Source organism: Coregonus lavaretus (assembly GCF_964263955.1).
Source record: "Coregonus lavaretus genome assembly, chromosome: 6".
NCBI classification, from domain to species: domain Eukaryota; kingdom Metazoa; phylum Chordata; class Actinopteri; order Salmoniformes; family Salmonidae; genus Coregonus; species Coregonus lavaretus.
In genome coordinates this window covers 7,512,175-7,524,165 of record NC_139993.1, presented here as the reverse complement: position 1 = coordinate 7,524,165, position 11,991 = coordinate 7,512,175, and positions in this window count along the sequence as shown.

Genomic DNA, 11,991 nt, shown 5'->3' with positions numbered 1-11,991 from the left:
ATCCAAACCCACATGGCCCTGTGTGAAAAAGTGATTGCCCCCTACAACCTAATAACTGGTTGGGCCACCCTTAGCAGCAACAACTGCAATCAAGCATTTGCGATAACTTGCAATGAGTCTTTTACAGTGCTGTGGAGGAATTTTGGCCCACTCATCTTTGCAGAATTGTTGTAATTCAGCCACATTGGAGGGTTTTTGAGCATGAACTGCCTTTTTAAGGTCATGCCACAGCATCTCAATAGGATTCAGGTCAGGACTTTGACTAGGCCACTCCAAAGTCTTCATTTTGTTTTTCTTCAGCCATTCAGAGGTGGACTTGCTGGTGTGTTTTGGATCATTGTCCTGCTGCAGAACCCAAGTTCGCTTCAGCTTGAGGTCACGAACAGATGGCCGGACATTCTCCTTCAGGATTTTTTGGTAGACAGCAGAATTCATGGTTCCATTTATCACAGCAAGTCTTCCAGGTCCTGAAGCAGCAAAACAGGCCCAGACCTTCACACTACCACCACCATATTTTACTGTTGGTATGATGTTCTTTTTCTGAAATGCGGTGTTACTATTACGCCAGATGTAATGGGACACACACCTTCCAAAAAGTTCAACTTTTGTCTCGTCAGTCCACAGAGTATTTTCCCAAAGGTCTTGGGGATCATCAAGATGTTTTCTGGCAAAAATGAGACAAGCCTTAATGTTACTTTTGCTCAGCAGTGGTTTTCGTCTTGGAACTCTGCCATGCAGGCCATTTTTGCCCAGTCTCTTTCTTATGGTGGAGTCATAAACACTGACCTTAACTGAGGCAAGTGAGGCCTGCAGCTCTTTGGATGTTGTTGTGGGGTCTTTTGTGACCTCTTGGATGAGTCGTCGCTGCGCTCTTGGGGTAATTTTGGTCGGACGGCCACTCCTGGGAAGGTTCACCACTGTTCCATGTTTTCGCCATTTGTGGATAATGGCTCTCACTGTGGTTCACTGGAGTCCCAAAGCTTTAGAAATGGCTTTATATCCTTTTCCAGACTGATGGATCTCAATTACTTTCTTTCTCATTTGTTCCTGAATTTCTTTGGATCTCGGCATGATGTCTAGCTTTTGAGGATCTTTTGGTCTACTTCACTTTGTCAGGCAGGTCCTATTTAAGTGATTCCTTGATTGAGAACAGGTGTGGCAGTAATCAGGCCTGGGTGTGGCTAGAGGAATTGAACTCAGGTGTGATAAACCACAGTTGAGTTGTGTTATAACAGGGGGGGCAAACACTTTTTCACACAGGGCCATGTAGGTTTGGATTTTGTTTTCCTTTAATAATAACAACCTTTATTTCAAAACTGCATTTTGTGTTTACTTGTTATCTTTGCTTTGGATAAAAGCGTCTGCTAAATGGCATATTATTATTATTATCTTTGACTAATATTTAAATTTGTTTGATGATCTGAAACATTTAAGTGTGACACACATGCAAACAAATAACAAATCAGGAAGGGGGCAAACACTTTTTCACACCACTGTATGCTATGATATGCTTAATATAAGGAATTTGATTTACTTTTAATTTTTACTTTTACTCAAGTACGGATGCTTTTCCTCATATTTAGCTTATTCACATTTTTTGATGTTTTCCAATGTAATAATGTTGTACTTTTAATTACCTGTTACACATTGCAAATGTTTTTCATTGTTAATTTATCACTGTAATGTGAACAACTAAAGTGTGAAATGCTACTGGTGCACAGTTATCAACAATTTTACATCTAAAGTGCTGCTCCCACAACAAGTGCTTTGTAAGTAGCCTGTTGTAACATTGGCTGAGAGGATGCGTGGTCAATCAAGTTAACCTTTACATAATTACAATAGCCAATGTGGTTAATGAGTAGAAGTCTATTTGTAAAAGTATACTTGAAAAAGATTATAAATACACTTTATTTGTAAAGAAAATAGAGGAATTCTAATTCAAATACCATTTAATTGATCATGCTAGTATACTAATAATACAATGACGTTGTTGGTCAACTACATCAAACATACAACATTTACACTGAATTAGAATTTTAGTATACTTCTAATTTATTAGAAATATACACTACCGTTCAAAAGTTTGGGGTCACTTAGAAATGTCCTTGTTTTCCATGAAAACATACATTAAATTAGTTTGAATAGGAAATATAGCAAAATGAATAGGGAATGTAGTCATTGACAAGGTTAGAAATAATGATTTTTAATTGAAATAATAATTGTGTCCTTCAAACTTTGCTTTCGTCAAAGAATCCTCCATTTGTAGCAATTACAGCCTTTCAGACCTTTGGCATTCTAGTTGTCAATTTGTTGAGGTAATCTGAAGAGATTTCACCCCATGCTTCCTGAAGCACCTCCCACAAGTTGGATTGGCTTGATGGGCACTTCTTACGTACCATACGGTCAAGCTGCTCCCACAACAGCTCAATAGGGTTGAGATCCGGTGACTGTGCTGGCCACTCCATTATAGACAGAATACCAGCTGACTGCTTCTTCCTTAAATAGTTCTTGCATAGTTTGGAGCTGTGCTTTGGGTCACTGTCCTGTTGTAGGAGGAAATTGGCTCCAATCAAGCACCATCCACAGGGTATGGCATGGCGTTGCAAAATGGAGTGATAGCCTTCCTTCTTCAAGATCCCCTTTACCCTGTACAAATCTCCCACTTTACCACCACCAAAGCACCCCCAGACCCTCACATTGCCTCCACCATGCTTGACAGATGGCATCAAGCACTCCTCCAGCATCTTTTCATTTGGTCTGCATCTCACAAATGTTATTCTTTGTGATCTGAACACCTCAAACTTCGATTAGTCTGTCCATAATTTTTTTCCCCAATCTTCCTCTGTCCAGTGCCTTAGACCACTACGCCACTCGGGAGGCCGGAACATTGCATTAGTGAGGTCAGTCACTGATGTTGGGCGATTTGGCCTGGCTCGCAGTCGGCGTTCCAATTCATCCCAAAGGTGTGCGATGGGGTTGAGGTCAGGGCTCTGTGCAGGCCAGTCAAGTTCTTCCACACCGATCTCGACAAACCATTTCTGTATGGACCTCGCTTTGTGCATGGGGCATTGTCATGCTGAAACAGGAAAGGGCCTTCCCCAAACTGTTGCCACAAAGTTGGAAGCACAGAATCGTCTAGAATGTCATTGTATGCTGTAGCGTTAAGATTTCCCTTCACTGGAACTAAGGGGCCTAGCCCGAACCATGAAAAACAGCCCCAGACCATTATTCCTCCTGCAGTTGACACTATGCATTGGGGCAGGTAACATTCTCCTGGCATCCACCAAACCCAGATTCGTCCGTCGGACTGCCAGATGGTGAAGCGTGATTCATCACTCCAGAGAACGCGTTTCCACTGCTCCAGAGATTTACACCACTACAGCTGACGCTTGGTATTGCACATGGTGATCTTAGGCTTGTGTGCGGCTGCTCGGCCATGGAAACCAATTTCATGGAGCTCCCGACGAACAGCAACCGATCACAAACGATTTTTACGCGCTTCAGCATTCGGTGATCCCCTTCTGTGAGCTTGTGTGGCCTACCACCGCGGCTGAGCCGTTGTTGCTTCTAGACGTTTCCACTTCACAATAACAGAACTTACAGTTGATCAGGGCAGCTCTAGCAGGGCAGAAATTTGACATACCGACTTGTTGGAAAGGTGGCATCCTGTGACTGTGCCACGTTGAAAGTCACTAAGCTTTTCAGTACAGGCCATTCTACTGTCAATATTTGTCTATGGAGATTGCATGACTGTGTGCTTAATTTTATACACCTGTCAGCAACAGCTGTGGCTGAAATAGACTACCTGATCCAAGATGGCGTAGCAGTGCGGTCGTGTACTCTGTTGTGTGTCCGTGTAAATAGCCTGTTTTTTATTTTTTTGTCTTTTTTTGTATATATCTCCCCTATCACACTTTTCATCCTTCTACTACAGTGGGGAGAACAAGTATTTGATACACTGCCGATTTTGCAGGTTTTCCTACTTACAAAGCATGTAGAGGTCTGTAATTTTTTATCATAGGTACACTTCAACTGTGAGAGACGGAATCTAAAACAAAAATCCAGAAAATCACATTGTATGATTTTAAAGTAATTAATTTGCATTTTATTGCATAGGAAGCCACCAAAAATTCAGAAATGTCCATCCCCAACTACAACATTTTCGATCTAGATAAAACTGCCAATGGGGGTGGAGTTGCAATCTACTGTAGAGATAGCCTGCAGAGCTCTATCATACTATCCAGGTCTGTGCCCAAACAGTTTGAGCTCCTACTTCTAAAAATCCACCTTTCCAGAAATTAGTCTCTCACTGTTCCCGCTTGCTACAGACCCCCCTCAGCCCCCAGCTGTGCCCTGGACACCATATGTGAATTGATTGCCCCCCATCTATCCTCAGAGTTCGTACTGCTTGGTGACCTAAACTGGGATATGCTTAACACCCCGGCCATCCTACAATCCAAACTAGATGCCCTCAATCTCACACAAATTATCAAGGAACCTACCAGGTACAACCCTAAATCCGTATACATGGGCACCCTCATAGACATCATCCTGACTAATTTACCCTCTAAATACACCTCCGCTGTCTTCAACCAGGATCTCAGCGATCACTGCCTTATTGCCTGCATCCGTAACGGGTCCGCGGTCATACGACCACCCCTCATCACTGTCAAACGCTCTCTAAAACACTTTAGCGAGCAGGCCTTCCTAATTGACATGGCCCAGGTATCCTGGATGGATATCGATCTCATTCCGTCAGTAGAGGATGCCTGGTTGTTCTTTAAAAGTGCTTTCCTCTCAATCTTAAATAAGCATGCCCCATTCAAAAAATTCAGAACTAAGAACAGATATAGCCCCTGGTTCTCCTCAGACTTGACTTCCCTTGACCAGCACAAAAACATCCTGTGGCGTACTGCATTAGCATCGAATAGCCCCTGCGATATGCAACTTTTCAGGGAAGTTAAGAACCAATATACACAAGCAGTTAGGAAAGCAAAGGCTAGCTTTTTCAAACAGAAATTTGCATCCTGTAGCACTAACTCCAAAAAGTTTTGGGACACTGTAAAGTCCATGGATAATAAGAGCACCTCCTCCCAGCTGCCCACTGCACTGAGGCTAGGAAACACTATCACCACCGATAAATCTACAATAATCGAGAATTTCAACAAGCATTTTGCTACGGCTGGCCATTCTTTCCACCTGGCTACCACTACCCCGGCCACCAGCTCTGCACCCCTTTGCAACTTGCCCATGCCCCCCCCCCCCCCCCCCCCCCCCGCTTCTCCTTCACACAAATTCAGACAGCTGATGTTCTGAAAGAGCTGCAAAATCTGGACCCCTACAAATCATCTGGGCTAGACAATCTGGACCCTTTCTTTCTAAAATTAGCAGCCGAAATTGTCGCAACCCCTATTACTAGCCTGTTCAACCTCTCTTTCGTAACGTCTGAAATCCCCAGAGATTGGAAAGCTGCCGCTGTCATCCCCCTCTTCAAAGGGGGTGACACTCTAGATCCAAACTGTTACAGACCTATATCCATCCTGCCCTGCCCTTCGAAAGTTTTTGAAAGCCAAGTTAACAAACAGATCACCGACCATTTCGAATCCCACTGTACCTTCTCCGATATGCAATCGGGTTTCCGAGCTGGTCATGGGTGCACCTCAGCCACGCTCAAGGTCCTAAACGATATTATAACCGCGATCGATAAAAGACAGTACTGTGCAGCCGTCTTCATCGACCTGGCCAAGGCTGTCGACTCTGTCAACAACCACATTCTTATTGGCAGACTAAATAGCCTTGGTTTCTCAAATGACTGCCTCGCCTTGTTCAACTACTTCTCAGATAGAGTTCAATGTATCAAATCGGAGGGCCTGTTGTCTGGACCTATGGCAGTCTCTATGGGGGTGCCACAGGGTTCTCGGGCCGACTCTTTTTCTCTGTGTATATCAATGATGTCGCTCTTGCTGCTGGTGACTCTCAGATCCACCTCTACGCAGACGACACCATTTTGTATACATCTGGCCCTTCATTGGACACTGTGTTAACAAACCTCCAAATGAGCTTCAATGCCATACAACACTCCTTCCGTAGCCTCCAACTGCTCTTAAACACTAGTAAAACTAAATGTATGCTCTTCAATCGAACACTGCTGGCACCCGCCCACCCGACTAGAATCACTACTCTCGGCGGGTCTGACCTAGAGTATGTGGACAACTACAAATACCTAGGTGCCTGGTTAGACTGTAAACTATCCTTCCAGACTCACATTAAGCATCTCCAATCCAAAGTTAAATCTAGAATCGGCTTCCTATTTCGCAACAAAGCCTCCTTCACTCATGCTGCCAAACATGCCCTCGTTAAACTGACTACCTACCAAATAGCCTCCAACACTCTACTCAGCAAATTGGATGTAGTCTATCACAGTGCCATCCGTTTTGTCACCAAAGCCCCATATACTACCCACCACTGTGACCTGTACGCTCTTGTTGGCTGGTCCTAACTACATATTCGTCGCCAGATGATGGAGCTACTCTCATTCATTCTCTATCTGGGCCCCGTGTAGCTCAGTTGGTAGAGCATGGCGCTTGCAACGCCAGGGTTATGGGTTCAATTCCCACGGGGGTCCAGTATGAAAAATGTATGCACTCACTAACTGTAAGTCGCTCTGGATAAGAGCGTCTGCTAAATGACTAAAATGTAAAATCTCATTCACACACAGTACCCTCATCATTGGCGTAAATGGTTTACCAAGCCAGCATATTCTCACTTTCATGTGCCCCAATATAATTTTCAGAGATTAGCCAAAATAAGGCCTGTAGCCTAATATTATCTTCCCGGAATAACATTACATTAAAGTAGCACTGGCTGTTACCAAGACGATGGCAGACATCAATACCTATATTGAGAGAGAAAAAACATCAAGTGGATGGATACTCTTTCCTCCCTGTTCACCCACGACTACTGCCTGTTTTCCCACGACTGTGTGGCCACATACGACTCCAACACCATCAAGTTTGCTGATGACACGACAGTGTCCAATTTGTAAGTCGCTCTGGATAAGAGCGTCTGCTAAATGACGTAAATGTAAATGTAATGTGTTAGGCCTGATCACCGACGGCGATGAGAGACTTGGCACCGCCCTCGACCACAAAGTGCTACAGAGGGTGGTGTGGACGAACCAGTACATCACTGGGGCCGAGCTCCCTGCCATCCAGGACCTCTATATCAGGCGGTGTCAGAGGAAGGCCCGAAACATTGCCAATGACTTCAGCCACCCAAGCCATAGACTGTTCACTCTGCTGCCGTCCGGCAAACGGTACCGGAGCATTGGCTCTCAGACCAACAGGCTCCGAGACAGCTTCTACCCCCAAGTCAGAAGACTGCTAAATAGCAATAAGACTTCTAAATAGTTAATTAAATGGTTACCCATTCTATCTGCATTGACCCTATCTTGCACTGACGCTATGCACACTCACAAGACTATACAGTATATACACTATATATACACTCACACACACTACACTGACACTCACACAAAACCACACACATTCACATACACACACATACGTTTGTCTATGGAGATTGCATGGCGGTGTTCTCGATTTTATACACCTGTCTGCAACGGGTGTGGCTGAAATAGCCGAATTCACTAATTTGAAGGGGTGTCCACATACTTGTGTATATATAGTGTATCTGCCTCAAATACCTCGTACCCCTGCACAGTGATATGGTACTGGTACTGCCTGTATATAGCTTCATTCTTGTGTATTTTATTCCTTTTGTGTTACTATTTTTATTTGTATTATTTTATATCATTATTATTTGTTTTATACTTTTTTTACTCTGCATCGTTGGGAAGAGCTCTCTTCTCTATTGTTGAAGCATACCAAAATCGTTAGCGTGAAGCTGTTAAGAAATAAATAAAAAATATACAGTGCAAAGCATGTTATGGTGATAGCCATGGACCATGGTTAAAGTAAATAATGATTGAAAGTTCATGATAAAAAATCTAATGAAGCTGTGTGAAATTCAAATTAAAAACCTACATGGAAAAGGTTAATGATTAAATGTGTTCCTAAGAGGACTGCCATTCACTGTTTTGTCGGTCATGTTATCCTCAATTGTTATGACTGACAGACCCAGACCAATCGTTCAACATAGATAGTGCAGAGGTGCTGTCACACAGTAGCTAGCTAACTAACAGCTAAGTCCTTGGCCACATGGAACACACAATCCTGTAATTTCTGTCTCAATTACAGGGGGAGGAAAATCACTGGAGAACAAGCTCAGCTTTATCATGGATGACACTATCGGTGGTGAGGGGGGAGAATTGTTCAAATTCATGGCTGATGAACAGAACAGGAAGTATGTTCAGTGGACCATTATTGCGTAACAAAGACATCTCCACAAGTCGTGAGTGACAACTAGCAAAGGAAGCAGCAGAACCATGCAACCAACCCTGATGATTTAAACATAGTCTTGTCGCACGAAATGACGGAGTCACAAAGAGTCACCTAATTAAATCAATCAAAATGGCCGCTAAAAATAAACACGAGAAGAACAACCGTGAATCTAACACTAGGATCCAATGAAGGGTCATGTGAGCTCTAAATGAACACCGGTGATGTAATAGGCCTATTACCCAATTCCCTTCCAAGGTCTCCAGTTGGGAAAGAGAGGAGAGATATTGGAGTCTGTTAGTAGACTCATGCTTGAAGTGACTTGATGTTGATTCCCTTCATTCACATCCTGTGGATGCTCGTAATGTCTTAATGCCTTTCGTGCTGCCACAGAATGGAGCATTACAGGCCTATCAAGCCTGCCTCATTAGCTCAATGTGAGGGGGAACTGAACACCATGAACAATGTGGCGTTTGTGGGAAGAAGGTTGTGTGCTGTGCTACACAGAAGATCCAATTTAAAGGAAGGTTTAGCGTCAAACCTATTTGTGACAAGTTGACTCTGAATAGGGGCCTTTTAAGCCTTGTTCACACCGCAGGCCTTAATGCTCAAACCAATTTTGTTTTCAAATCCGTTTTGGAATATTGACTGTCCACAGCAAGTTACCAAATCAGATTTGTGTGTGTTCAGACAGAAGTCATTTGCTGACATGGCTACGCTAGTTGTCATAGTAACAATGTGTGTGTGTGGTGTGGTGTAGGCTGATTGGTGGTGGTGCTCGTACTTTCTATCACTCAGTAGTTATGTAGCAAGTTAAAGTGACAGCAATGCCTGCCATGGATGTTCCCCAGTTGTTTTGAATGTTCTAAATCATAGTTTAAGAACACTTAAAGCATTCTTACATTTACATTTACATTTTAGTCATTTAGCAGACGCTCTTAACCAGAGCGACTTACAGACTTACAGCGTAGACACTCTTACACTATGGAGGTGGTTTGAAATGTGGCTTGAAATATCTGATTCCATGTGATTTCTGGCTGTTCAGACTGCAGGAAAAAAGAACAGATTCGAGTAGTCACTTCAAACTGCCAATGTGAACAAGGCTTTAGTTTTCCAACACATAAGGGCATGACATTTTCTCAAGATGCTGATCCAAGGTCAGTTTTGCGTTCTCACCTCATGGTTATGATTTTGGTAAGCTGATGCTAGATCTGTGCCTATGGCTAACTTCTACATGGAGCTTGCCATACACAAAGTCCTCTACAGAAGTACATGATCAATAGGTAGATTCATAAACAACAAGACATAGCCTACAGTGTGATCTCACCTCTATTTGTGGACACTGATGACAGTCTTTATGGCATTAGATAAGATATAACAACATAAATGCTTTTACGTAATATCCCTAATAGGTAATGCTTCATAAAGGTGTAAATGAGTTAATACCAATACAGCTTCCCTGAGCAAAATCAAATTAATACTAACACTCATTAAAGACAATGTACATTGGATTGAAATATATCTATTTATATTGATTGGAATGTTATTCATGAAAAGCAGTTTTCAGTATTTCCATACATCCCCTTACTTATTTTCAATCGACAAACGGTTTGTATTTGAATATGTACTAATAGTAAGAGTATGGCAGTGGGTCAGATCATAGTACAAACATACGTAGCAAACAGGTACAGCAGTTCCCTCCAATACAAAGACCACAGAGGACAGATAGATAGATAGATAGATAGATAGATAGATGAGTATCACATGACAGTTGGAGAGAAGGATTAGTGCTGCAAGATTCTAGTAAACTTACTAAAATTCCCAGGTTTTAGAAAAAGGTACTATCTAGAACCTAAAAGGGTTCTTCAGCTGTCCCCATATGAGAACCTGTCAGGACTTCCGCCGAGGCTGCCTCCCCTCCTTGTTCGGGCAGGTTTCGGCGTTGGTCGTCACCGGCTTACTAGCTGCTGCCGATCCATTTATCATCACTCCACTTGTCTTCTCTAATTAATCACACACACCTGGTTCTTATCCCCAATTAGTCATTGTATAAGTGTTCCCTCTGCTTCCTTGTCTGTGTGGGTGACTGTTTGTAGTGAGCTGTGTGTAGCTCGGTTGAGCTACCCTTACCTTGTTGTTGCCAGGGTAGATATTTCCCCTGTGCCTGAGTTGTCGCATGCTTGCGCAACTGTTTATCGACGGAATAAACTTTTTGGATGGGTATTACTCTCCTGCGCCTGACTTCTATCACACGCATCACAGAACCCTTTGAATAACCCTTTTTAGTTCCAGGTAGAACCCTTTTGGGATTAATGTATATTGAACAAAAATATAAACGCAACATGCAATAATTTCAACGATTTTATTGAGTTAGAGTTCATATAAGGAAATCAGTGAATTGAAATAAATGAATTAGGTCCTAATCTATGGATTTCACATGACTGGGGCGAAGCCACGGGTTGGCCTGGGAGGGCATAGGCCCACTCACTTGGGAGCCAGGCCCACCCACTGGGGAGCCAGGCCCAGCCAATCAGAATGAGTTTTTCCCCACAAAAGGTTTTTATTACAGACAGAAATACTCCTCAGTTTCATCAGCTGTCCGGATGGCTGGTCTCAGACGATCCCGCAGATGAAGAAGCCGGATGTGGAGGTCATGGGCTGGCGTAGTTACACGTGGTCTGCAGTTGTGAGGCCGGTTGGACGTACTGCCAAATTCTCTAAAACGACATTGGAGGCGGCTTATGGTAGAGAAATGAACATTACATTCTCTAGCAACAGCTCTGGTGGACATTCCTGCAGTCAGCATGCCAATTGCACGCTCCCTCAAAACTTGAGACATCTTTGGCATTGTGTTGTTTGACAAAACTGCACATTTTAGAGTGGCCTTTTATTGTCCCCAGCACAAGGTGCGCCTGTGTAATGATCATGCTGTTTAATCAGCTTCTTGATATGCCCCACCTGTCAGGTAAATGGATTATCTTGGCAAAGGAGAAATGTTCACTAACAGGAATGTAAACAAATTTGTGCACAACCTTTTTGAGAAATAAGCTTTTTGTGCGTATGGAACATTTCTGGGATCTTTTATTTCAGCTTGTGAAACATGGGACCAATACTTTACATGTTGCGTTCACATTTTTGTTTAGTATAAAACCCTTTCCACATGGGGTTCTACATAGAACCCAAAAGGGTTCTACCTGGAACCAAAAAGGGTTCTCCTATAGGGACAGCCGAAGAACCCTTTTGGAACCCTTTGTTCTAAGAGTGTAATCAGAATATTCAAAGTTGTTGAAAGTGTATAGCACCAGTTGCAATTGCAAAATCAAACCCCTCCAGCGAGTTTCATCACTTAACAACATCAAAACAACAAGATATGACGACCATTAATTGAGGGATATGCAAAACATTATTTTTTTGTATAACAAAAGCATTGCTACTAAAGGTCTGGGTTTCTGTAGTCTTTTTGTAAATTAACTTATAGTAGATTTACCAAAGTTTCTCCTCCACATCCAAACAAAGACAGACTGAAATGTGTTATACGAAAGAAAAGACACACTCCATCATATGAACTATGACCTTTCAACATGGGTATTGT